General features: G+C 38.2%; 1 protein-coding gene across 7 annotated transcripts in view; it reads right to left on the reverse strand.

The window, feature by feature from the left end:
* Positions 1-24,985, reverse strand: part of Tut4 (terminal uridylyl transferase 4) — a 127,978-nt gene extending 102,993 nt beyond the window's left edge. For 6 of the 7 annotated variants that reach the window (XM_046451157.2, XM_046451160.2, XM_046451156.2 and 3 more), the window contains exon 1: positions 24,846-24,984. The gene's annotated coding sequence lies outside the window, so the exon portion shown is untranslated. Of the gene's footprint in view, positions 1-24,845 lie in introns of all 7 variants that reach the window. The other variant, XM_046451161.2, reaches the window with a different exon arrangement.
* Positions 24,986-26,906: the final 1,921 nt, after the last annotated feature.

The raw sequence follows: 26,906 nt of genomic DNA on the forward strand, positions 1-26,906 counted from the left end.
GACATAACAGACATCTTGGTTTGAGTAAGTGTATACTCTGATGTTTACACAATGATAAAACTGCCTAACAACACATTTCTTAGAATGTATCTGCATCAGTATGAGAATAAAGATAAAAAAAGGGGAAGGACAGGGATATGCAGGAGCTGGGAGTTGGTATACTACTGAAACTGAGTTGGCATTACTCAAACTAGGTTATCATAAGTTTAAGATGTTAGTACATTATTATTCTCCAGGGCAATAACAAAGAAAATAAAACAAAAACATAAAAAAGGGAAGAAAATCAAAACCATAGTTTATAAAAAAATAAACTAAATACATAAAAAGGAAGTAGAGTGTGAGGAATAAAAAGCACATAAAAACACAGATAAGAACTAGGGCATGGTGGCGCACACCCTATTATAACCAGCAACTAAGGAGGCTAAATCAGGAAGATCCCAGTTCAAGGCCAACATCAGCAACTTAGCAAAACCCTGTCTCAAAATAAAAATAAAAAGGGCTGATGACGCAGCTCAGTGGTTGAGTACCCCTGGGTTCAATCCCCAGTACCACACACAAAAAAATAAGAATACAGAAAAGTAATAACCAAATGTCAGAAGCTAATTCTTCCTTATCATTAATTACTTTAACTGTAAATGAACTAAACTGTCCAATTAAAAGGAGAGGTTGGCAAATTAGATTAAAACACACACACACACACACACACACACACACACACATGACCCATCTATCATCTACAAGAGATTTGCTTTAGAAACAAAGAGACAAAGAGATGGAAAATAAAATATTTAAAAAAGATTTTCCATGCTAACAGTAACCAAGAAAAAGCTGGAGTAGCTATATTATCATAGAAGAAAATATATTAAGTCAAAAAGGTTACAAGACACAAAGAAGGGCATTATATACGATAAAAGGTTCAATCCAACAAGGACATATAACTATTACATGCAAATATCCACCTAACTAGAGACTCAAAATACATGAAGCAAAAAGTTAACAGAATTAAAGAGAAACACAACTTGGAAACTTCAATACCCCAATTTCAATAATAGACCAACAAGACAGAAGATGATGGATAGGGAAATAGAGAACTTGAACAACATTATATACCAACTGACATAATATATACAGAAGAGGACTGAGGTTGTAGCTCAGTGGTAGAGTGCTTGCCTAGCACGTGTGAGGCACTGGGTTTGATTCTCAGAACATTATATAAATAAATAAAGATCTATTGACAACTTTAAAAATATATTTAAATACACACACATACACACAGAAGACTTTACCTAATGTCAGCAGAATAGACGTTCTATCCACAAAGTTGTGTCACATGAAAGACAAACAGGATTGGGTACCTAAGCTAAGTAGTAGAGTGCTTGCCTGGCATGTGTGAGGCCCTGGGTTCAATCCCTAGCACCACCAAAAAGAATAATAATAAAATGTTCTTTCTCTGGACTGGGGTTGTGGTTCAGGGGTAGAGTGCTCGCGAAGCATGTATGAGGCCCTGGGTTCGATCTTTAGCACCACATAAAAAATAAATAAATAAATAAAAATAAAGGTATTAAAAAAAAAAAAAGAATGGCTTTTAAAAAAAAAAATGCTCTTTCTCTTTTTTGTACTGGGAATTGAACCCAAGGTGCTTAACCACTGAGCCATATCCCAGGCCCTTTTTTATATTTTATTTAAAGACAGGGTCTAACTAAGTTGCTTAAGACCTCACTAAATAGCTGAAGCTGGCTTTGAACTTGCGATCTTCCTGCCTCAGCCTCTCCAGCCACTGGGATTATAGACAAGCACCTCCACACCTGGCTAAAAGCTCTTTTTCTGGCCACTAAAAAGAAAAAAGAAAAAAAAAAACATGAGAAGCAAGGAATCCATCATATACTTTCTTTATTACTCATGTTACCTTCCTGAATTAACCAACCACTTATGCTAAAAAAGATGACATAAAAGAAGGGAAAGATAATGCAACTCATGGTTCCTTTTCCTTTCAATCCTGCCTTACTTATCAGCAAGTTAAATACAAGTGTTTCCAGAATGTGCAAATAGAAAGAAGTAACATGAAACAGTTGAATAAGTTTTATACAGGATTTCCACTGTTAAGAATGAAATATAGATGCATGTAGAAACTGAAATGCCAGCAATTCCACATTTGCACTTATTTATTTATTTATTTGGTGGGGTGAGTAACCAAGCATTGAACCCAGAGGCATTCAACCACTGAGCCACATCCCCAGCCCTATTTTGTATTTTATTTAGAGATAGAGCCTCACTGAGTTGCTTAGCACCTCGCCCTTGCTGAAGGTGGCTTTGAACTTGTGATCCTCCTGCCTCAGCCTCCCAATCTGCTGGAAGCCACTGGGATTACAGGCAAGTGCCACCAGGCAGGCTTACATTTGCATTTAAAACTAGCATTGGTGGGGCTTGGACTATAGCTCAGTGGTAGAGTGCTTGCCTCACACATGCAAGGACTGGGTTTGATCCTCAGCACCACATAAAATAAATAAAGATACTGTGTCCATCTACAACTAAAAAATAAATTAAAAAAAAAAAAACTAGCATTGCAAAAAAAAAAAAGAAAGAAAGAAACTAGCATTGTACAATACAAAGATGAATGGTAAAATTTATACTTAATGATTTGAAGTTTTTAATTCTTCTTTACTTAGAATGGCATTAAAAAGTAAATTTACAACACTACAAGTTGAAAGATTGCACAAGAAAGTAAAAGTTTTATATTTTAGTACCTTTAATGGCAATGGCACTTTCTTCCTGCTTTTTAAAAAAGAAGCTCTGCAATTTTCATTTTGCATTAGGCCCTACAAATTATGTAGCTCGGACTGTATTTTTTCAAGTAAACAAATATTAATATGGAATGAAATATAAGAATCATTACTTTTGATATATAAAGTGCTAGGTTAAGAGCTGGGGACTAATCTAAAAGGGGAGATAGTCATAAAAACAAATAAAGACAATAGTTTGCAACCCAGAGGAAAGAGCCTAAGAAAAGCCTTCATCATGGAGATAACAGTTAAAAAAGAATTTCCCAGTTAGTAAGGAGTATAAGATGGAATTAGAGAACTGCAGCAGCAGAAAATCACAGCAGTTTAAGCATTTAGAAATATCTTCTGCTCTTTGAGTACTGGTTGAAAAGAATAAAATCAAAACTGTAACGAGAGAAGGTATTTATGCTTCCAGAAAAATCTTAAGGAAAAATATTGCAAGCAACAGTAGCAGCTGATGAATAAGGATCTAAAGAAAAGGGTGGAGAGATTTGACCAGTTAGCTTGAAAGTTAGAGATAATGTTCTTTTCCCAGAATATCTGAGCTACTAAAAAGTAGTTCAAGACAACAAGAATTATTTCTTTTTTAGAAATTTAGAAAATATAAATAAATCACTGTTGAAATGACATCATCTGAGCAGCCCATTCCACTGCTGAAGTTCAAAAATCCTTTATCATGTAATTTTCATGTCTCTCCTTTTAATACACTAATTATACCTAAACTTAAAAAGAAGAGAAGTTCTAATAGCTAAGACTGTATGTATAAATAAAATATGTTCATAAAAGCTGGGAATGGAACCACCATTTGACCCAGCTATTCCCCTTCTCGGACTATACCCAAAAGACCTAAGAAGAGCATGCTACAGGGACACAGCCACATCAATGTTTATAGCAGCACAATTCACAATAGCTAGAATGTGGAACCAACCTAGATGCCCTTCAATAGATGAATGGATTAAAAAAATGTGGCATTTATACACAATGGAACATTACTCAGCACTAAAAAATAATAAAATCATGGCATTTGCAGGCAAATGGATGGCATTAGAGCAGATTATGCTAAGTGAAGTTAGCCAATCCCTAAAAAACAAATGCTGAATGTCTTTTCTGATATAAGGGGGGGTGACTCAAAATGGGATGGGGAGGAAGAGCATGAGAAGACTACCACTAAATAGGGAAGAAAGGTGGGAGGGAAAAAGAGGGAGAAGGGGAGTTGCACAGAAGATGGAAGGAGAACCTCATTGTTATACAAAATACATATATGATGTTGTAATGAGAAAAAGAAAAAAAAAGTGTGTCACATTAGATTGGATAGAGAGAAAGGATGGGAGAGGAGGGGAGGAGTAGGGAGGATAGGAAGGGCAGCAGAATAGAATAGACAATATGATTGATGTATGTACATTCCATGTATGTATTATCTATCAAAATGCATTCTACTGTCATGTATGACTAAAAAATAAATAAATAAAAATAAAAAAAAGAAACCAAGATGTAGGCACTATAAATGCTCAGTGTTATGAAAGTATCCCTGATTTTAGTTCCTCTCAATGGCCAGAGCTAAAAAAATATATTATGTACACACACACAAAAAATATGTTCATAAAACTTAGAAGTTCCTCAGGGTTGGGGCTGGGGCTGGGGCTCAGAGGTAGAGCACTTGCCCAGCATGTGTGAGGCACTGAGTTCAATTCTCAGCACCACATATTAATAAATAAATAAATAAAATAAAGATCCATCAACATCTAAAAAAATTAAAAAAATAAAGACTTAAGATGTTCCTCAAGACCCCTGAATAGCATGCAGAATGATGAATTAAATGGGAGTATAAGTCTGCATGGCGAACTGAATTTATCTTTTGGCAAAGTGAAACAATAGATTTCTAAAAAGAGTAGCACAATTTCTGTTTTAGGTTAATTTCTACAGAACAAGGAAGACAGTAGAAAAAGAAAAACAGATGAGTCAGTAAACAAATAAAAGTCATTAGCAATAATAGTGAAAAGCATTTAAAGGTTCCTTGGAGTCTCATCACAATTTTGGTAGACTTGCAAGGGGGAGAGAGGCTATATAAAGAGTTAAATGGGGGCTAGGGTTGTAGCTCACTGGTAGAGCCCTTGCCTAGCATGTGTGAGGCACTAGGATTGATTCTCAGCACTGCATATAAATAAATGAATTTAAAAAGATCCATTAATATCTAAAAATTTTTTTAATATTTATTTTTTAGTTGTAGTTAGGCACAATATTTTTATTTAATTTATTTATTTTTATGTGGCGCTGAGGATCAAACCTAGGGCCTCACACGTGCTAGGTGAGCACTCTACTGCTGAGCCACAACCCCAGTCCTAAAAAAAATTTTTTTAAAAAGAATTAAATGGGATTCCTGAAGAACCTTTTAGATTCTTCTGTAGCTAATAAGCATTGTAAATCTCTAACACAGAAATATAATTTGTAACATTTCCCAGACTTTCTTGACTAAATAAGCTTCTTTTGCCAGTATCACTTATCAGTATCTCAAAGAGCTGTGAGTAACATGAATTCCAACAGAAGGCCAGCACAGAGGGAGAAAAGCAAAGAACAGTAGAGGGCTTAACTGGTGGTGGAAGTGAAGGAGATGGATAAAACAATATCAAATGTGAAGAACGCAAAGAAAACTGACTAGAATACTGCCAAGCTACAGTAAGGGGCTAGCCAAATATATAAAACACCAATTCACTGTTTATACAATCTGCAAATATTTAAAAACATACTAGATAGGAGATTTACAGAATGAAAATTTCAATAAGGTGAGAACCAAAGTACTAATTGTGCTGATAGAACAAAGGGGATAAAGCCGGCCCCAGCCCCAAAGTCATATAAAAAAAGACAAAGCAGAAGACTAAAGAAACGTGAAAGATGCATATATAGATAATTTAGAAGATTTTGGTCAAAAATAGAATTGTTTTCAACCACATGAGTAGGTACATCAAGGAAAGTAATAAGAGTTGAATATCACTAGAATATAGAACTTAAGGAAAAATAAAGTTAAGTTAAATAACCTTCAATTTTATGCATATGATTGCCTAATACAATGTCAACAATTACACCAAAGCTATCAGTGAATAAAGAGGAGTGACTTGAAATGACAAAGGTCAATAAGAAAAAGACAGCAAAGATACCAGACTTATAAGAGGAAGAATTTTACAGGAGGATAGATCATATGTTTAAAAATATGGACCTGGTCAGGCATGATGGTGCATGCCTAAAATCCCAGTTACTAGGGAGGCTGAGGCAAGAACATAACAAGTTCTAGGTCAGCCTGGGCAACTTAGTAAGACCCTGTCTCAAAATTTTTAAAAAATGGGTAGGGGATTTGGGATGTAGTTCAATGGCAGAGAGCTTGCCTAGCAACTGCAAATCCCTAGGTTTACTCACTAGCACTGAAAAATAATTTTTTTATTTAAAAATAAATAAACACACACACACACACACACACACACACACACCTCAAACAAACACATATCTGGGGCTAAGGATGTAGCTCAATGGTAGAGCACTTGCCTAGCATGTATGAGGTCCTGGGTTCCTAGTACCAAAAAAATAAAATATCTAGATATCTGCTTTTCTGGCTTCAAGGAAGCAGACATGAGAGAAATAACCTATATCTCCTAGAAGATTTACAATGATGATTCTCAACTTTTTTTTTGTTCCAACGTATTCTAAGAAATAGAACAAGAAAATAAGGAACAACATAATAGGGGGATGAAAGATGAGGATATCTATAAGCAGGTTTTGAATATTTATGATTATGAAATGTCTTCCTGAGGAAGTATAATCCTCATAATATCGAAAATCATTGGTTTAGAAGTGGCAATATTTAAATATAAGCTCTAAACAAAAATTTTAGCCAAACAAGATGGTATCTACATATAATCCCAGCTACTAAGAAGGCTAAGGCAGGGAGATAATTTCAAGGACAGCCTGACCAACACAGTGAGACCTTCTCTATTAAAAACCTTAATAGCTAGTCTCTGTGCACAACTATAATCCCAGCAGCTCAGGAGGCTGAGACAGGAGAATCAGGAGTTCAAAGCCAGCCTCAGCAAAAAGCAGGACTAAACAACTCAGTGAGACCCTGTCTCTAAATGAAATACAAAAGAGGGCTGGGGATGAGGCTCAGTGATTGCGTACCCCTAAGTTCAATCCCCCATACCACCAAAAAAAAAAAAAGAAAGAAAATCTTAACAATTTATGCATGATTGTATCAAATGTATCTACCAAAGGTGAACAGAATTAAGGACACCGACATGTAACAATGCCACAACTTTATACAAAAAATCCTGGAGGTCTTATAAATTTTCAGTTTAAAAAAATACAACAAACATGTTTCAAGGTACTGCATTAACTACTATATATCATTCATCCTTACAAACATGTAAAGTTAGTACACAGTCTTGTAAAATATCCATTTTATGTATTAATGAAGCACCCTGAGTTTATGAATTGCCTATTTTCTGTTTTAAAAACTGACTATAAGGACTAGGGATATAGTTCAGGGACAGAGCACTTACCTAGCATGCACAAGGCCTTTAGTTCAATCCCCCATACCACAAAATTTAAAATTTTGGAATTTTTTAAATATTAAATAAACTTATTACAAAATACAGTAATCCAAATAGTATGGTACTGGCATAAAGACAGGCACATAGGGGGCTATGGTTGTAGCACAGTGGTAGAATGTTTGCCTAGCATATGTGAGGCACTAGATTCAATCCTCAGCACCATATAAAAATAAATAAATTAAATATAGGTAAAAAAATATATATAATAACATTATTTAAAAAAAAAAAAGATAGGCATACAGACCAATGGAATAGAGAGCCCCAAATTAAATGCTCAAACATATGGTCAGGTGATTTCTGATCGGGGTATGTAGGCCTGGGGAAAGGACAGTCTTTTCAACAAATGGTACTAGGAAAATTGTATACCTATATGCAAAAAATGACCTTTCAACATATCCTACACCAAACACAAGAATTGACTCCAAATGGACCCATAACCTAAATGTAAGGACCTAAAACTTTTATTTAAAACTCCTAGAAGAAATAGAAGGGAAAATTTTTTATGACAATGGGTTCAGCAATGATTTATTGGTATGACACCAAAGGCACAGGCAACAAAATAAAAAAGACAAACTGGATTAAAATTTTAAACTTCTGTTCATCAGAAGACATTATTAACAGTAAAAAGTAACCCTCAGGGCTGGGGTTGTAGATACAGCACTTGCCTAGCACATGTGAGGCACCTGACTTCTACTTGCAGTAGAGCACTTGCCTAGCATGTGTGAGGTACTTGATTTCAACCCTCAGTACCACATAAAAATAAATAAATAAAGGTACTGTGTTCGTCTACAACCTTAAAAAAAACACTGGTAAATCAAATATTTGAAAACAGATTAACATCCATAACATATGAAGAACTCCTTACACTTAACATATAGAAAACAAACAATCCAATTAAAAAGTGAACAAAGAACCTGAACAGACATTTCTCCAAAGATATACGAATGGCCAGTAAGTACATTAAAAGATGTTCCAATTACTTATCATCAGGTAAATGTAGAGTAAAACTATAAGGAGACTACTACACAACCACTAAATGCCTATTATTAAAAGCAATAGATGTTGCCAAAGAAGTGGAGAAACTGGAACTCCTCTTAAAAAAATAAAGTGTCTGTTTTCCTGTACTACACACCACAATCAACCCAGAGACCACTGACACCAGGTATGTGGGGATTTCTCCCCAACCAGCAAGTAAGCAATCAATTCTACAACATACACCAATTTGGTATCCTCTAATTGAATTCAATGCTCACACTATCTACCTGAAAACAGTATTGGACCTCCCAGGTTGGGGTCTCAGTCTCCAAAACTATACCCTTTTCTACTCTGGATTCCAGCCACAAGCCCCAGGCTGTTTTTACCTGTGCTTCTGACAGACAAAACATATATTGGGTTTGATTATTAGGGAAACAATGTTTAGTGCTTTATTATAAAGAATACAGATGAAGAGATACACAAGGTAAGGTATGGGAGAAGAAGCACGAAGATTTCAGGCATCCCACCCTCCAGGAAATTTCACATATTCACCTACCTGGAAGCTCTCCAAATCCTGTGCTTTGAAGTTTGTTTGTTTGTTTTTTAAGACTTCACTGCAAAAAGGCATGATTACCAATAAATGGGGGAGTAAAGGGCTGGGTTTGTAGCACAGTGGTAGGCACTTGCCTAGCATATGTGAGACACTGGGTTTGATCCCCAGCACCACATAAAAATAAACAAAATAAAGGTCCAACAACAACTTAAAATATACATTTTTTAAAAAATGGAAAGTGAAAAGCCAGCAAGGTCTGTCTGCTCATATTCTTTAGCATTCCTTCCTCCTAACTATGGAGCAGAATCCATTCTAGAATGAGGATGGTCTTATGACCTATTATCGGACAAGTGAAGGCCAGAGAATTTCTTTATGCTTTGCTCCAAGACTGGAAAGTGGAACAAGATCAGAGTTTCTATGGCCTACTTTGGGAAAGAGAAATTCTAGTTTCTATGGACTTCCTAGAGGAAGTTATGAGAAACTATGGTCAAAAACAGATAGATAGATAGAGAGATAGATAGATAGATAGATAGATACAAATAATATCACATTTGTGCACTGTTGGTGGGACTGTACAAATGATACAGTCTCTGTGGAAAACAGTGTGGTGTTTCCTCAAAATAAAAAAATAAAACAGAATTATCACGTGCTATAGTTCAGATATTTTTTATTTTAATTTTTTTAGTTGTAGATGGGCACAATACATTTATTTTATTTATTTATTTTTATGTGATGCAGAGAATACCCAATGCCTCACATATGCTAGACAAGTAAAATCAAGAGCAGTCAGGGCATACGTTGATACAATACAAAAATGTAGCCCATGGCTTTTTAAGGAGGAGTTGTTAAATATATCACAATGGAACCATCATGGTGAAGATTTAAAAAGAATAGAAAAGAAAAGCCCAGGGACTCTGCCAGTTGGCACATTGCCATTGTGGACATTCGTATCTTGTTTGCTTAGTCCAAAGCCTTCAGTTCAGACAATGGTAGAGGAAGGAGAAGACATAATGATTCAAGTAAAAGAGAAGGTCTCTCAAGTTAGTCAGACAGAGGAAAAGATTCAAGTAAAAGAGAAGGCCTCTCAAGCTAGTCAGACAGAGAAAGAAAGTGTAAAACAGAAAAAGCCATCAGGGGGAAAGTTACAACAGGAGACTGCTACTAACACCTTTCTATCACCAGAGGGTGTAAGTGTCCAACCAACAGCACCACCTCTACAGGAGACTGCTACTAACACCTTTCTATCACCAGAGGGCGTAAGTGTCCAACAAACAGCGCCACCACCATATGCTGGGAGGCCCCCAACCCCCGCAGTTGATAGTTGGGATCCTGAGACAAGGTCTTAAATATTAACATGCCCTGTATTTGAGGCAGGAGGGCAGCGATTTTACCAAGTTTTAAATTTCAAAACAGTGAAGCAGCTAAAAGAGGCTGTAACAACCTATGGTCCTCAAGCACCCTTCACTGTAAGCATGGTCGAATCCATTAACAACTTGAACATGACGCCAGCAGATTGGGCTAATATGTGTAAAGCTGTGCTAAATGGAGGACAATACCTGTTATGGAAGGTTGCCAATGAGGAATTTTGCAAGGAGACGGCTAGGCAAAATGCAGCAGCTGGTTATCCTCAGAGAAATCTAGATATGTTGTTAGGAAAGGGACCTTATGAGGATCAGCAGCAACAAATTGCATATGATCCTGGCGTATACGCACAAATTGCTGCAGATGCAATTAAGGCATGGAAGACTTTACAAGGACATGGAGGTTTACAAGGTCAATTATCTAAGGTAATACAAGGAGCTAATGAACCTTATGCTGAATTTGTAGATAGGCTTATTCAAACAGCTACCAGAGTTTTTGGGAATACAGAACAAGCAATGCCATTACTAAAACACCTGGCTTATGAGCAAGCGAATCGTTGGTGCAGAGATATCATTAGACCATGGAAACATGAAGATTTAAACACATATATTAAATTATGTAGAGACATTAATGAACAAGAGCAAGTCGTGGCAGCTGCAGTAAAACAGGCTTTAGATGCCAGAGACATTAATGAACAAGGGCAAATTGTGGCAGCTGCAGTAAAACAGGCTTTAGATGCCAGGCCAAGAACATGCTACAATTGTGAACAAACAGGACATTTTAAAAGGAATTGCCCCATTGGAGGAGGGTTTAACAAAACTAGGTATCAAAGGAGTAGAATACCAGGTATTTGCCCACGATGCCGTAGAGGGAGACATTGGGCTAATGAATGCCGTTCTCAAACCACCATAGAGGGTACTCCATTATCAAAAAACGAACAAGGACCAGGTGTTTATCCACGATATCGTGGAGAAAGGCATCGGGCTCCATTGCCAAAAAATGGACAGGGGGGCCCAATGCTCCGGGGCCCAAAACCACAAATATACGGAGCACTGGAGGAACCCAGCAACCCCATCAGGGTAGTGCCCAGGACACATTGTCCATCAGATCCCTCATCAGACAAACCAGAGGGAGCGGAGGGTTGGACATCTGCGCCTCCACCAGAGCAGTACTAACTCCAGAGATGGGAGTTCAAATCATTCCCACAGGGGTGAAAGGACCTCTTCCCAAAGGAACAGTAGGCTTATTATTGGGACGCAGCTCTTCTACTCTAAAAGGACTTATGATAAGTCCTGGGGTAATTGATCCCGATGATGAAGGTGAAATAAAAATTATAGCCAGTTCTCCAAAGGGTATATCAGTAATTTCACCAGGAGATAGAATAGCACAGTTACTAATAATACCCAGCCTACATGATAAATTTTCCAGTCGTACTGTAGAAAGAGATTCCAAGGGATTAGGCTCCACAGGTGTAGATTGGGCTATGCTTTCTTTAAATTTAGATTCTCGCTCCATGCTAAAACTAAATATTCAAGGACATGAATTTAATGGGCTACTGAATACAGGTGCAGACCTTAGCATCATCTCTCGTCAAGAATGGCCAAAACATTGGCCATAACAACAAGCCACTCAAACGCTTCGAGGCCTAGGAGTGGCAACTAATCCCCATAGAAGTGCAATGGTATTAGATTGGAAGGATCCTGAAGGATGTGAAGGAACTATACAGCCATATGTATTGGATCATCTTCCTATAAATTTATGGGGACGAGATGTCCTAGATCAATTAGGTTTGACATTAACAAATAACATCAACCAAAATGCACCCACTATTATGACTAGACAAGGTTTTAGGAAAGGAAAAAGATTAGAAAAACAAGAACAAGGTATAGCAGCACCAATACAAATAGATCAAGGAACAGAAAGACATGGGTTGGATTTTCAGAAAGGGCCACTGAGACAATAAAAATTACTTGGAAATCAGAAAGACCAGTATGGGTTCCTCAGTGGCCCCTGACTAAAGAAAAGATACAAGCAGCCCATGACCTGGTCAAACAACAATTAGCGGAAGGACATATACAACCTTCTGTATCTCCCCATAATACTCCCATTTTTGTCATCAAAAAGAAATCTGGTAAATGGAGATTATTGCAAGATTTAAGAGCCATTAATAATGAGATGGTCATTATGGGACCTGCTCAATCAGGGATTCCTCAGTTGTCTGCTTTGCCAAAAACCTGGTATGTTTTAGTTATAGATATTAAAGATTGTTTTTTTTCAATTCCAATTCATCCTGAGGATAGTCCACGTTTTGCATTTACTATCCCTGCACTGAATCATGAAGGTCCTGATCAGAGATATGAATGGAAAGTACTCCCTCAAGGGATGGCTAACAGCCCAACTATGTGTCAAATTTATGTTAACAAAGTAATCCAGCCACTTAGAAATCAAAATCCTGAACTACAAATATTTCACTATATGGATGATGTATTATTAGCACACAAAGATAAAAACACATTGCTAGAATGTTATGCCACACTTACAAACTTATTAAAAAATTATAATCTAGAGATAGCAATAGATAAAGTACAATTAAATTTTCCAATTAATTATTTAGGAGTTCTATTATCCTCAACCATGGTCCGTCCACCAAAAATTCAAATACGAGTAGATCAACTCAAATCACTTAATGACTTTCAAAAGTTATTAGGAGACATAAATTGGATAAGGCCTTATTTAGGTATACCAACAGGAGAGTTGGGACCTTTATTTGATATCCTAAAAGGTCCATCAGATCCAAATTCACCCCGCATGTTAACGCCTGAAGCAAGAAAGGCATTAAAAATCATTGAAACATATATGGAAAATATGCATTTGGACAGAATTGATATAAGTTTGCCTTTATTATTTATTGTACTACCAACAAAAAATATTCCTACAGGAGTATTTTGGCAAGAAGGTCCATTATTATGGATACATTTATCTTATTCTCCTAACACTATTCTTACTAGGTATCCTGAGGCTGTAGGACAATTAATACTCAAAGGAATAAAAGCAGCAAAGGGAGTGTTTGGAATTTCTCCCAATAAAATTATTACTCCATATACTATGAATCAAATTGATGAGTTAGCTAATGAGTTAAATACTTGGGCAATAATCATGTGCAAATCTAATGTTTCATTTGATAACCACTTACCATCTAATCCTTTATTGTCTTTTTGGTCATTGCATCCTGTAATTTTTCCAAAAATGACAAGAAAAACACCTATCATGAATGCTCCAAATATATTCACTGATGGGTCAAATAATGGTACAGCAGCAGTAGTTACCCCTGATCAAACTTTTACATTTTTAGTACCCAAACAATCAGCTCAAAAGGTAGAGCTTAATGCAGTTTTACAAGCTTTTGTGATGTTTAAAGATTCTGTATTTAATTTATTTTCTGATAGTCAGTATGTAGTTAATGCTATAGTATCTCTTGAAGATGCTGGTAGGATTTCCCCTTCTTCTACTGTTTTCTCTTTGCTTTCCACTATACAAAGTCTAATCTGGGACAGAAAAGATCCATTCTTTATAGGACATATCAGGGCACATACAGGATTGCCTGGAGCCCTTAGTTTGGGCAATGATTTAGCAGATAAAACTACACATGACATACATATTTTCTCTACACTAGAAGAAGCTATAAATTTTCATAAAAAGTTCCATGTCAATGCTAATACTTTACAAAAGCGTTTTAAAATAACTAAGGAACAAGCTAGACAAATAATAAAACAATGTCAAAATTGTGTGACCTTTTTACCACAAGTTAATCTTGGAGTCAATCCTAGAGGATTGATACCTAACCATATTTGGCAGATGGACGTCACACACTTGCCAGAATTTGGAAAATTAAAATATTTGCATGTTACAGTTGATACTTCTTCTGGATTTTTGATGGGCTCCCTTCATGCCGGAGAAAAAACTAAAGATGTTATAGCTCATTGCTTACAAAATTTTGCCACTGTGGGTGTTCCAAAACAGTTAAAAACAGATAATGCCCCTGGTTATACTTCTACCTCTTTTAAACAATTTTGCTCAACATTTGGCATTACTCATATAACAGGAATCCCATACAATCCACAGGGACAAGGCATAGTTGAAAGAGCTCATCAAACTATTAAAATGTACTTATTAAAGCAAAAAGAAGGAATTGGGAAGGGGTATATATTCCCCAAAGATAAACTTAAAATAACCCTTTTTACTCTAAACTTTTTAAATTTGGATTCATCAGGACTTAGTGCTGCGGAAAGGCATATGTGTCCAAAAAATGTACATAAGCCCAAGGTACTTTGGAAGGATATTCTAACAGGACAATGGAAAGGTCCTGACCCAGTAATTGTCTGGAGTCGGGGGTCTGTTTGTGTGTTTCCACAGGGAGAACAGCAGCCGATTTGGATTCCAGAGAGATTAACCAAGGTCCTGACCCAGTGATTGTCTGGAGTCGGGGGTCTGTTTATGTGTTTCCACAGGGAGAACAGCAGCCGATTTGGATTCCAGAAAGATTAACTAAAGCGATTTCTACAGACCAAAAAGAAGATGATTTGGCTCAAATCCATAACAACTGATATCCAAAACTCCAGTTTGGCTATTCTTACATCTGCAACAGAACCAGGATGCTTTTTTCAATATCTATTTTATTATTGCCCTTTGCCATATCATGAAGTTCTATTTTGTTTTTTGAGCTCATACAGACCTAGGTTAATGTTTTGCTGATCAGTTCTATTTTTTGACTATAGAGTTTTTAAACATTGCAATGGAGATTTCACCTGTAAAAAGTTATAAGGCCTTTACTATAATGTTATGTGTTGTATGTATTATATTATGTGTGCACACTTGTGTTTTGTGTTATATGTTTGAATGTACGTATGTCCATATATCATATATGATGAGCGCTCATGATAAAATGGATCCAAAATTTTTTTTTCACGTGATTTATATGGTTTAATTTAAATTGGGTAAACAACTGTTGAGGATTGTTTTAATATGTAAACAAAAAAGAAGGTTAACAGATCTGTTTGTTTACTTTCACCTTTCCTTTTCATTATATTTAATAATTCTCTTAAAGATAATGTAAATTGTTAAGAAAATTGTTTTCTTTTAGTGCCTTCTGTAGTGTTACATAATTTTTTCTTTAGCCATTATTGCCAGAATTCCTATCTTCATCCCAGTGCTGGTGAAGTCAAAGATAAAACCAATCTACAGCTTCTACAATAGCCATCACTGAACTGCTTGCAGAACTTGCCTGGACACATTATGAGCTCACCTGTATGCATTGTGAACTATCTGTTGGTGCAGCGACTTGTGGTAGTGTTGGGGTATTTTTGCTGATGATGTCACCGGTGGTACAATTTTTCAAAGGAGCCCTCAATTGGCTTAATGTCATGGCATTTTGCATCCTCCTCTACAGAGGTGAGGCAAAGAACCTCACCCCCCCCACAGGTGCAAAGGCCTATCCACAAGTATGGCTGTATGCTGGACCAGTAGTCAGTGACGGGTATGATCCAATTGCAGTGGTACCAACCTAAGACAGGAGGCTGACGCCTAGAGGTCAGTTCATCCGATGACGGGTAAGGACCATATGTTGAATTGGACTGCCTAACAGGCTTGTTGTTTAAACAGAGAGGGGGAGATGTTGAGAGCCACAGCCAAAAGGGCCCCAGCTGCCAGCAAACTTCCAGCTGCTGGCTGATGATTGGCTCACAGCAGCCCCAGCAACATCTAGCTGATTGGCTCCTCGGCCCCAGCAACATCTAGCTGATTGGCTCCTCTGCGGTGATGCTCATTGGGCTGTTTCCCTGCCCTTTCAGACCACGGAGCTGCTCATTGGGGGACTTTTTTGGCTCCGCCCACGTGACCCAGCCAATCGGCCTCAAGAGCAGGAGGATTGTGGGAGGTGGAGAGAAGCTTGTGTGGGAGAGAGAGGCTTGTGGAAAGCCGGTGGTGGCAGTTGAGGCTCTGAGGGTTTTTCCTGAGAGGCTGTTTTGTTTGGCGTGTGTGGTTCTAAAAATAAAGTTAGTTTCTTTTGACAAGTGGCTCCTGATTGTGCCCAGCCAGACTGCGGCAGCCACCCTCAGCAACTTAGCAAGGCCCTAAGCAACTTAGCAAGACCTATCTCAATACAAAAAATAAAAAGGGCTAGGGATGTGGCTCAGTGGTTAAGCACCCCTGAGTTAAATCCCTGGTACCAAAAAAAGAAGAAGAAAAAAACTTTAAGAGGTGGAGGCAGGTACAACCATGAATACCAGTAATCCCAGATACTATGGAGGCTGAGACAGGAGGATTGTAAATTTGAAGTCAGCCTCAGCAACGTAGTAAGGCCCTAAGCAATTAAGTGAGATCCTGTCTCAAAATAAAAAATAAAAACAGCTGGGGATGTAGTTCAATGGCAAAGCATCCCTGGGTTCATTCCCCAGAGATAGAACAGAATAGAACAGAACAGAAAAGAGGTGGGACCTAATAGGAGTTCTTCCAGTCACTGGGTTCATGCCATTGAAGGGGACAGCATGACTCCAGTCCCTTCCTCTTTCTGCCTTTGATTCCCAGCCATGAAAAATGTACTTTTCCCATATACTGCCACCATGATGCACTGCCTCACCAAAGGCCCAAAACCAACAGGGCTAATCAATCCTGGACAGAAACTTCCAAAACTATGAGCCAAAATAAACATTTCCCTTTATAAGTTGATTAACTCAGGTATTTGTTATAGTAACAAAGAGCTCACAAACTATATAATCCAGCAATTTCACTTTTGAATACATACCCAAAAGAACCAAAACCAGGATCTTAAAAGAGATGTTTGTATATCCATGTTCACAGCTGCATTATTCACAGTTAAAACATGGAAGCAACATAAATGTCCATCAATAGATGCATGGATAAGCAAGCTGTGTTATACCAATGTTCTTGAGCCTTGGGCTGGGGCTGGGGCTCAGCAGTAGAGCATTCACCTAGCATGTGCAAGGCGCTGGGTTTGTTCCTCAGCACCACATAAAAATAAATAAATAAAATAAAGGTATTGTGTCCAACTACAACTAAAATTTTTTTTTTTTAAAAGAATGTTATTGAGCCTTAAAAAGGAAGGAAATTCTGCAATATGCTAACACATGGATGAACCTTGAGGACATTAGTTAAATGAAATAAGCCAGTCACAAAAAGACAAATACTGTATGATTCCACTTACATGAAGTAATCAAAATCCTAGAGTCAAAGTAAAACAGTGATTGCCATGGGCTGGGGGAGGGGAAAGGGAAGTTACTGTTTAATCACATTAAGTTTCAGTCTTATAGGATGAAAAGAGTTCTGGAGATAGATAATGGTAATGACTACATTATTGATGCACTTAATAACAAAAATTATTAAAACTGTAAATTTTACATGTATTTTACCTCATCTTTAAAAACTGAAAAAAAAAAAAAAAACGGTAACATGGTAAATTTTGTTATATATATTCTACCCCAGGTTTTAAATTTTTTAAAAAGAAAATGAAAAGACACCCCACAAAATGGTAAAACATTTTTTTGCAAATCAAGCATTTAATAAAGATCTAATATCCAAAATATATAAAGAATTCTTTAAAACACAATATTAAAGACAACCCAATTTTTTAAATGGGCAAAGGATGTGAATAGACATCTTTCCAAAGAAAATATACATTAGGCAAGAGGCAAATTAAGAGATGTTCAACATCATTAATTATTATGGAAATACATATCAAAACCACCATAAACCAGGTGCGGTAGCACAAGCTTATAATCCCAGCAGCTCAAGAGGCTGGGACAGAAGGATTGAAAGTTCAAAGCAACTTAACAAGGCCCTAAGCAACTCAACAAGACCCTGTCTCGGGCTGGGGATGTGGCTCAAGCGGTAGCACGCTTGCCTGGCATGCGTGCAGCCCGGGTTCGATCCTCAGCACCACATATAAACAAAGATGTTGTGTCCACCGAAAACTAAAAAATAAATATTAAAATTCCCTCTCTCTCTCTCCCTCTCTCTAAAAAAAAAAAATTTAAAAAAGACCCTGTCTCTAAATAAAATATTTTTAAAAGGGCTGGGAATGCAGTCAGTGGTTAAGCACCCCTGGGTTCAAACCCTGGTACCAAACAAAAAACAAAAAAAAAAAACCACCATAAATTACCACTTCACCCACTAGATTTGCTACAATTTATTTTAAAAGATGTACACTATCAAGTGATAGTAAGAATATAGAGAAACTGGAAGCCTCACACACCTCGCTTTTGCTGAGGCTGGCTTTGAAGCTGCAATCCTCCTGCCTCAGCCTCCCAAGCCGATGGGATTACAGGTGTATGCCACCATGCCCAGCCCATACAAAAACTTTTAAACAATGTTCATAGCAGCATTGTTCATAACAGACAAGTAGAAACAATCCCAATATCCATTAAATGACGAATGGATAAATCAACAAAGTGTGTCCACAGAATATAATACTTTCACCCATAAAAAGGAATAAAGTGTTAATACATGATACAGTATGGCCAAGACTTGGAAATATTAAGCTTAATCAAAGAAGATGGGTATAAAAGCCACATACTGTATTATTTAATTTATATGAAATGTCTAGAAAAGGCATATCTTTAGAGACAGAAAGTAGCTTACTGGTTGCCAAAGGCTTGGGGAAGGAAATAATAAACAATAACTATTAATGGTACAGGGTTTCTTTTGGGGCTAATAAAAATATTCTGGAACTACATAGGTAGTTTCACAACCTAACAACGATACTAAAACCAATGAATTGTGATTTTAGGGGGAGATATTTTTGTTTGTTTTGTTTTACTTTAGCCATACTAGGGATTGAATCCAGGAGTGCTCTACCACTGAGGTACATCCTCTGCCCTTTTTAAATTTTATTTTGAGGCAAATTCTAAGTTGCCCCAGGCTAACCTCCAACTTGTGATCCTCCTGCCTCAGCCTCCAGAATCACTAGGATTATAGGCATACACCACCACACCCAGCTTGAGTCACTGGCATTACAGGAGTGTGCCACTGTGCCCAGCTTGAACTGTGTATTTTTTTAAACATAAATTTTATGATACTATCAACTATATCTCAAAGAAAAAGGAAAAAAGAATATACTATTACATATTCCATTAGCCATTAAAGCAATAATGTTTTCACAAGTCATGAAGTCAGGGAAAAGGAAAATACTGCAGTAAGAGTATTACTATAGCCTGTAATCCCAGCAATTCAGGAGGTAGAGGCCAAAGTTGAAGGTCAATCTCAGCAACTTAGCAAGACCCTTAGCAACTTAGTGAGACCTTGTCTCAAAATAAAAAATTAAAAGGACCAATGAAGTAGTTCAGTAGTAAAGTGCCCCACACACAATACACCCCCACACACAAATTTTATATATATAAAAATTATCAATAAATGTGTGTGTGTATATATATACATACATATATATATACATACATATATATATACATACATATATATATATATATACATATATATATAATATGCAAACAATGTATCTCCAAGACCCGTCACAAGATACCTCCAAATACTATTTGAATTTCATTGGCCTACACTAATACGCAGCACATGACTGGCACTTAATGAATACTTATTAACTGATCAATTTTAATAATTATTTAAATTATAATGGCTAGCACATTGATGAGATGTAATCAGATTTAGTTATTTTATATAACTCATACTTTATGTGCTTAGAAATATTTTTTAACAACCTATGTGACTAGACACAATTAACATCCTATGCACACTACATTTTGACACCCCAAGTTTGAGTTGCAACATGGTGTAATGGTGAAAAGCTCTGGTTCTAACATCAGATGGCCTAACATCAGAAGTTGAACCCGGTGCCTCAGTTCAAATCCTGGCTCTGCTGCAAACCAAATGTGAAATCTTGTTAACCCTTCTACACCTTCTTTGTTCATCTGTAAATGAAGATAATAGGATGACATGAGGACTGAGGGAAAAACTTATAAGATCATGATATAGAAAATTAATTTCTTTAGCACATAGTAACTATACAGTAAACAATTAACATTACAAATCAAATACCCACTTAAAACTATCAGATATGAGTAATTAACTTTTTTTTTTTTTTTTTGACAGAGCTGGGGACTGAACTCTGGGCCTGACACACGCAAGAGTTCTAACACAGATCTCCATCCCCAATCCCTACCTATTTCTCTTCCAAAGTACAGGCTGCTTTGTGTAGATCAGAACTTTTCTCACCTTTTTTTTAATATTTATTTTTTAGTTATAGGTGGACATAATATCTTTATTTTATTTTTATGTGGTGCTGAAGATCGAACCTGGTGCTTCACACACAGTAGGCAAGCATTCTACCTTTGAGCCACAACCCCAGCCCAGAACTTTTCTCATTTTTATTGTCAGGCACTAAGTTTATATGAATGTTTTTCTCTCTTTCCAGGCCAGACTTCCCTATGCTCCCAACCTATTGCTTTCCAATGCTAAACCAGAAAAAGTCAACTAGTCCAAGCCCGTGAGTGAAAAAAAACTTCCTGAGAAGCCAAAACAAGGGCTGGGGATATAGCTCAGTTGGTAGAGTTCTTGCCTTGCATGCATAAGGCTCTGGGTTCAATCCCCAGCACCACTGACAACAACAACAACAATAATAATAATAATAATAATAACAACAACAACAACAATAATGTTGCTTAACAAGATAATTCTCCCAGATGTAGTAAGTCAGGTGCACTGGAGCAAGCCTGTAATCCCAGAGACTAAGGAAGCTGAGGAAGGAGGATCTCAGGTTAAAAGCCAGCCTCAGCAACTTCGTAAGACCCTGTCTCAACAAATAAAAAGGGCTGGGGATGTGACACAGGGATGAAACAACCCTGGGTTCAATCCCTGGTTTAAAAAAAAGACGATGATGACTTATGATAAATCAAAAATTCTTAAACAGTATGATTTGGATCAAAGATCTTAGGCATACACACACACACACACACACACACACACACAGTTTGAAACAAAGGAAAAGGAAAGTAGTATGAAAAAGAATACTTAATTACCCATTAAAAATGAATAGAATCTACTAGGAAAGAAGTCAAGAAGAAAGAAGTACTAGACTAGAAGTCAGAAAACAGTTTTAATCACAGGTCAAACATTATCTCATGTGGTGATCTAATTTGCAAGATAAAAATTCAAAAGGTGTCTATAGTAATATAAAGTACAAATACAAATGTCTGTGAAGTGAATAATTGAATGAACAAATGCATGATCTTAGAAGGTTTCTCATTCTACAAAATTGAGAAAATACTCAATATACCTGAGAAGCAATAAGTCATATGTATTCGAGAGATCTGTTTTCAAATCTAACTCTATGATTGTCAGCAAATTACTTAACTTCTGAGTCACAGAAACAGGGTTTTTACATCAACAAGTAAAAAAAATGCATAAACATATCTAGTACTGAGCCTGCAACATAGCAAGTGCTTTAATAAATACTAGTTCCATTCTCTCTCCTTTAATTCACTGGTAATTATAGACATCCAATGAGAAAATATATATGCAAATAATTTAGAAACCATACCACACCAAATAATTAAATCTGTTACTTAACAGAAAAAAATCCGAACTGCTAATCTTTGCATTTTTGTACCTTCTCTTCTTTTTGAGTTTATAAGAAACGCTTAGGGACAACATGTGTTTTTTTTTGTTGGTGGTGGTTTTGTTTTTTATTTATTTATTTATTTTTAGTTATACATGGACACAATATCTTTATTTTGTTTATTTATTTTTATGTGGTGCTGAGGATAGAACCCAGTGCTTCACATGTGCAACGTAAGCACTCTGCCACTGAGCCTCAACCCCTAGACCCAGCATGTTGGTTTTTAACATTCCCCAAATTAGGCAATTGTCTAGGATTCTAGAAATGAAAGAATTAATTTGGTATATGTAAACAACCAAATTCTAAGATTAGTTTTTAAAAGTCCACATATCCTAACTATGTAATGTTTTGAACAGCCAACAATAAAAAATTAAAAAAAAAAAGTCCACATATCCTGCTTTGATCTATAGTGGCCTTGTCCCCTGTTTCAAGTCTTCCTAGAATTATTTGTTTTTGTTTTTGTTTTTTTTAAGAACATGACTTTAATTATGTAACATTATTTTATCAAAACATCTATAGTTTATTTTAGAAAGTAATACATCTCACTGGATTCTATTATATGAAAATGGTTTTTGTTTTTTTCAGGATAAACAAAATTTACTGGCATCAGCATTTACAGGTAATATTGGATATTTCATTTCTCTGAAACATTCCAAAGTCAATAAATTCAAACACCTTTTTCTATCCAGAGATTCTGATTTTTTAAGACTTTTATTTGTCGGGGATGAGGGTACGAAGATTGAACCCAGGGGTGCCCTACCCCTGGCTACATCCCCAGCCCTTCTCTTACTTTTTATTTTGAAACAGGGTCTAGCTAAGTTGCAGAGGCTTACTTCAAACTTACTAAGGCTGGTCTCAAACTAGTGATCCTCCTGCCTCAGCTACCCAAGAAGCTAGGATTACAGGCATGTGCCACTACCCCTGGCCAGATCCTGATTTGACATTTTATAAAGAATAAAACATAATTAATGATACTTATTATGTATGCCAAGGTTCACTTTGTGGTCAAAAGAAGTTCTCTAACTACTAAGATGAGTCTGCTCTGAGAACTAATAAAAATTCTCTTTAAACAGTTTTTGAAAGTCTGAGATATTTATAATTGTAATTATAAATTCTGATTTTTAAAAAGTCTAAAATTAAAATGTAGACACTGTTCTAACCAACTTAACCTAAAACAAATGTAATGCTAAGTGTGATTTAGTATTTACAAAATTAAACTAAATTTGTGCATGAAAATATTTTTTAATTTATCTGTATGATTAACAATTTGAATCAAGACAAGAAAGATCTTAAATTTCATTTCTGTATTTAGATATTTGCTAGACTTTAAACATTAAGTGCCAATATCTTTCACTTCCACTTCCAAATTATTTCAAGGAAGCTTTAGTTTTTCATTTTCCTCACTAGCCAAATGAAAAACTGCAAAGAGCAGGAAATTTTATCTAAAAAAAGACTTTTTTAAGGAACTTTCTATTTTTAAAGCTTAAAATTCTTATCTTCCCTAAAGCATATGGTTTTTAAAACTTTTTATAATTTGCTTACAAAAGCATCAACGCACACAAGGCAAAGTGAGTTTATTAATTATCTTAAGCAATGCTTTCTAAATGAAACAATATTTCTTTATAAGTTGTGACTAAACAGAACTAGGATGCAGTGTACAACAAACTTAAAGGAGACAAGCATGGATTGAGTAAAGAAAATTTCAGCATACATACACAAACTCAACTTTTCTTTTTAAGCCATCCCACAATTCAACACGGTGTCTCTAAAATTATTCATATCTGTTTGGAATTATCCCATTTTATTAGCTAGTAATTCTTACTACTTTAACAAACAGGATATGTTGTTTCACCAAATGTTACAAACATTTTGCTGCTGCAAGACTTGGGGGATAAAAATCTCTGGAAATAAAAGGTAGCCTGATCCACTAGAGCTAATTACTAAATGCATGCCAACAATACAATTTGAATTGCATTTCTGGACACTAATTTATGGAGATCACAAATGGGAGCCGAAAGTCAAATGTCTATGGAACTACTATTGTATCAAAATAAAGAAACATGATATACGGAAACTAAGATCTCCGGCAAGGTACAAAATTTATCTGGTTTAAGATTTGGTGTTCTAAAAAATGTTTATTCAACGCTGTCAAAACAACAAGAATACATCCCATTCAGGCACGACTAGAAATCTCGCTGATGTGCTTCTTTTAGGTCTAAACATCTCTTTTCCAATCCAGATACCAAAAGGATCTAAAACCTCTTGCGGAGGCGTGCAGCACACTAGGGGAGTGCTGTCTGTTTACAAATACGAATCTCACAGTTACCCACGTCAAAAGCGCGCATTACCACCATTCGACCGGGGGGCGGGGGAGACAGAGAAGGCGGGCAAGCAAGAAACGAAATCCACACACAGACACCTCTGCCTTCTCCCACAAGGACGAGCCTGGGGGAAATATTGTGTGTGTGTGTGTGTGTGTTTACATGTTATATATACATCTATATATAAACAAGGGTGAAAGATAAAGCACACATGACAGGGAACCATACTGGATCCAAGAGAATGCTCCAAACCATTCCCGTTAACTCAAAATCCATCTCGGGGATCCACAACAGATTTCGGCCCCGGGCTGGTAGCCCCAGCCTCTCCACGGAGTTCGGCCCGAAGAGCCCCAATGCCCTCCTCAGGCCGCCCAGGCCGCCGTCTCTACCTCCCACACCTCAGCCTTCCCCTGGGACACCCGAAGCCTGCTTCGGCAAAGAAAGAATTGTCAGGCCCCAAGAGGGCGGCTGAGACGCGCTCGGGCCAGGCCCGACACCTGCGAGGCGCCGCACCTGAAGAGGACAAGCTGGGGGCCGCCCGGCCTTCCCGAGCACACCCCCTCGGCACCCCGCGCAGCGCGGCTGCCGGAACCTCCGTACCTGCGAGGCCCGCGAGCTACAGGCGCGCGCGGCGCCTCCTCATCTCAGTGGCTCCCGCTCCCCCTCCGCCTCCCGCTGCCGGTGCCGCCGCCGCCGCCGCCGCCGCCGCCGCTGGAGGCCGGGACACGACGAGCTCAGGACTCCACCGCCATGTCCGCCGCGCCGCGAACTGCATTGTGGGGGGGAAGGGATGGGGAGGGGGAGGAGGAGGGAGAGGGAGAGAAAGAGGAGGACCCGCTGAGGGGAGGGGGCCGAGGCCGAGTGGGAGCCCTGGAGAGGGGGAAGGGAGAGAGGAACGGAACCCTGAATGGGGTCCTGGCTTGGGGGGGGAGACGGGCGCCAAGGCCTGGGTGCCCCGACGCCGAGGAATTGTTCAGGGGTGTCCCCTCCCTTGCTTTTGGGGTCCCCCAGGCACCCGTTAAACCGAGAGGGGAGGGGGGAGCACCCTGGGGGAGGGGCCACCCTCAGGGGTGTGTGGTGGCCTCGAGGAAACAATGGGGAGGGGGCCGAAGTAGTAGGACTGCGCACTCACACCCACGCTGAGGAAAAGGGAGCGCGCGCGAGGACACTCGTTAGCTCGAGAACAGGGGGCGGGCCCCCTAGCGGAGGGCCAGGGTCGAAGTCACCGGGGCTTTCGGGGAGGGCGGAGCTACAGAGAGAGGGTCGCGAGGTCCCGCAGCCCGCCCGGGCACCGCCGAGCCTAAGGAAGCCTAGGACCCGCGAGGTCGCGCGGCTCACTTGAGGTTCCTGTGCTACCCTGGGGACCCCCGGCGGGAAAAGGGACGCGAAGGCGCGGCGCGCTCAAAGCTATCCCCCAGGGGAGGAAGCCCTGCCCTGGGTGTGCACCCTCGGGCTTGGCACGCCACGGCCTGAGTCTCCGTGGACCCTGGGCGGCCAGTGCAGGCTCCTGAGCACCAGCGGGGAGCTAGATCCAGGAAGTCCCCAGGGTCGCCCCAAACTCGTTCATCGTCTCCACTAGCCCACCGCAGCTGTACCCTTTTCATTATAAAAGGCAGACAATTCAGGAATTAAGTCACCAGAAAATTTTTGAAAAAGAGTTCTTATAAATTATTTCGTTTCGGGCAGGTTTAGAATCGACTGTCATCAGTGGGCCCCCTCTTCATCTGGCTTTTATTTTCCTCATTTAAAGTTAGATCAACGAGGACTTAATGGTTTTGTTAGTTTTTTAAAAGACTCCAGCCTCGGAGGTTATTAGAGCTAGTTAAATCGCACAGCTTCAATCCATGAACACATAACATGTTCGCAGGAAAAGGATATGACAACGGGGGTGGGGCGGAGGTGAAAGGAAGATACTAATAATCTTATTTTTTATTCGAGACACGGTCTCACTAAGTTGCTTAGGATCTCGCCAAATTGCCGAAGATGAACTCAAATTTTTGATCCTCCTGCCTCAGTCTCCTGACTTGCTGGGATTACAGGCGTGCACCACCGGGCCCTGCTAAATCTTAAATACTCAAAAGATAATTCCTGATAAAATTTCCTATGATTCAATGGCTGGAACTGGGAAGAGGTTACAGAGGGACAATTCTCTTCATGTAGTTCATCTATTTCCGCTACACCCAGAATTGATTACCTCTTATTAATGTCCATCTGAATCCCCCAGAAGTAATAAGCTTGTTGAGACCAAGCCAACCATTACCCACTGACTGCTAGGCATTGAGCTAGGGACCTCACACACTTCCTCATTTAATATTCACAATAATCTTGTGAGGTAGGTACTGTTGCTCCATTTACAAATTAGAAAACTCGGTTACTACAGTTTTCCCCTGTCTGATGCTACAAAGCCCTGGGATAATGGATAGAGTACTGAATATCAAGTCAAAAGAGCCCTTCCTGGTTTGGGCAGTTATCAACTGGACTTTGGGCAAATATACCCTCTGAGTTTCCTCATCTGCAAATATTTAAACTGCATCCTTACTTCAAACAGATAATGTAAAGAACAAGGCAAGAAACAAAAGCCAAAGCATAAAACTTATCATTGAGATGATACTAACATGTCCTTGACTGTAGTTAGTGATACCAGTGTCCTTGGAGCAAATT

The sequence above is a fragment of the Marmota monax genome, unplaced genomic scaffold (assembly GCF_021218885.2).
Source record: "Marmota monax isolate L192 unplaced genomic scaffold, Marmota_monax_Labrador192_F-V1.1 WCK01_AAM20220418_F8-fsc00023, whole genome shotgun sequence".
NCBI lineage: Eukaryota > Metazoa > Chordata > Mammalia > Rodentia > Sciuridae > Marmota > Marmota monax.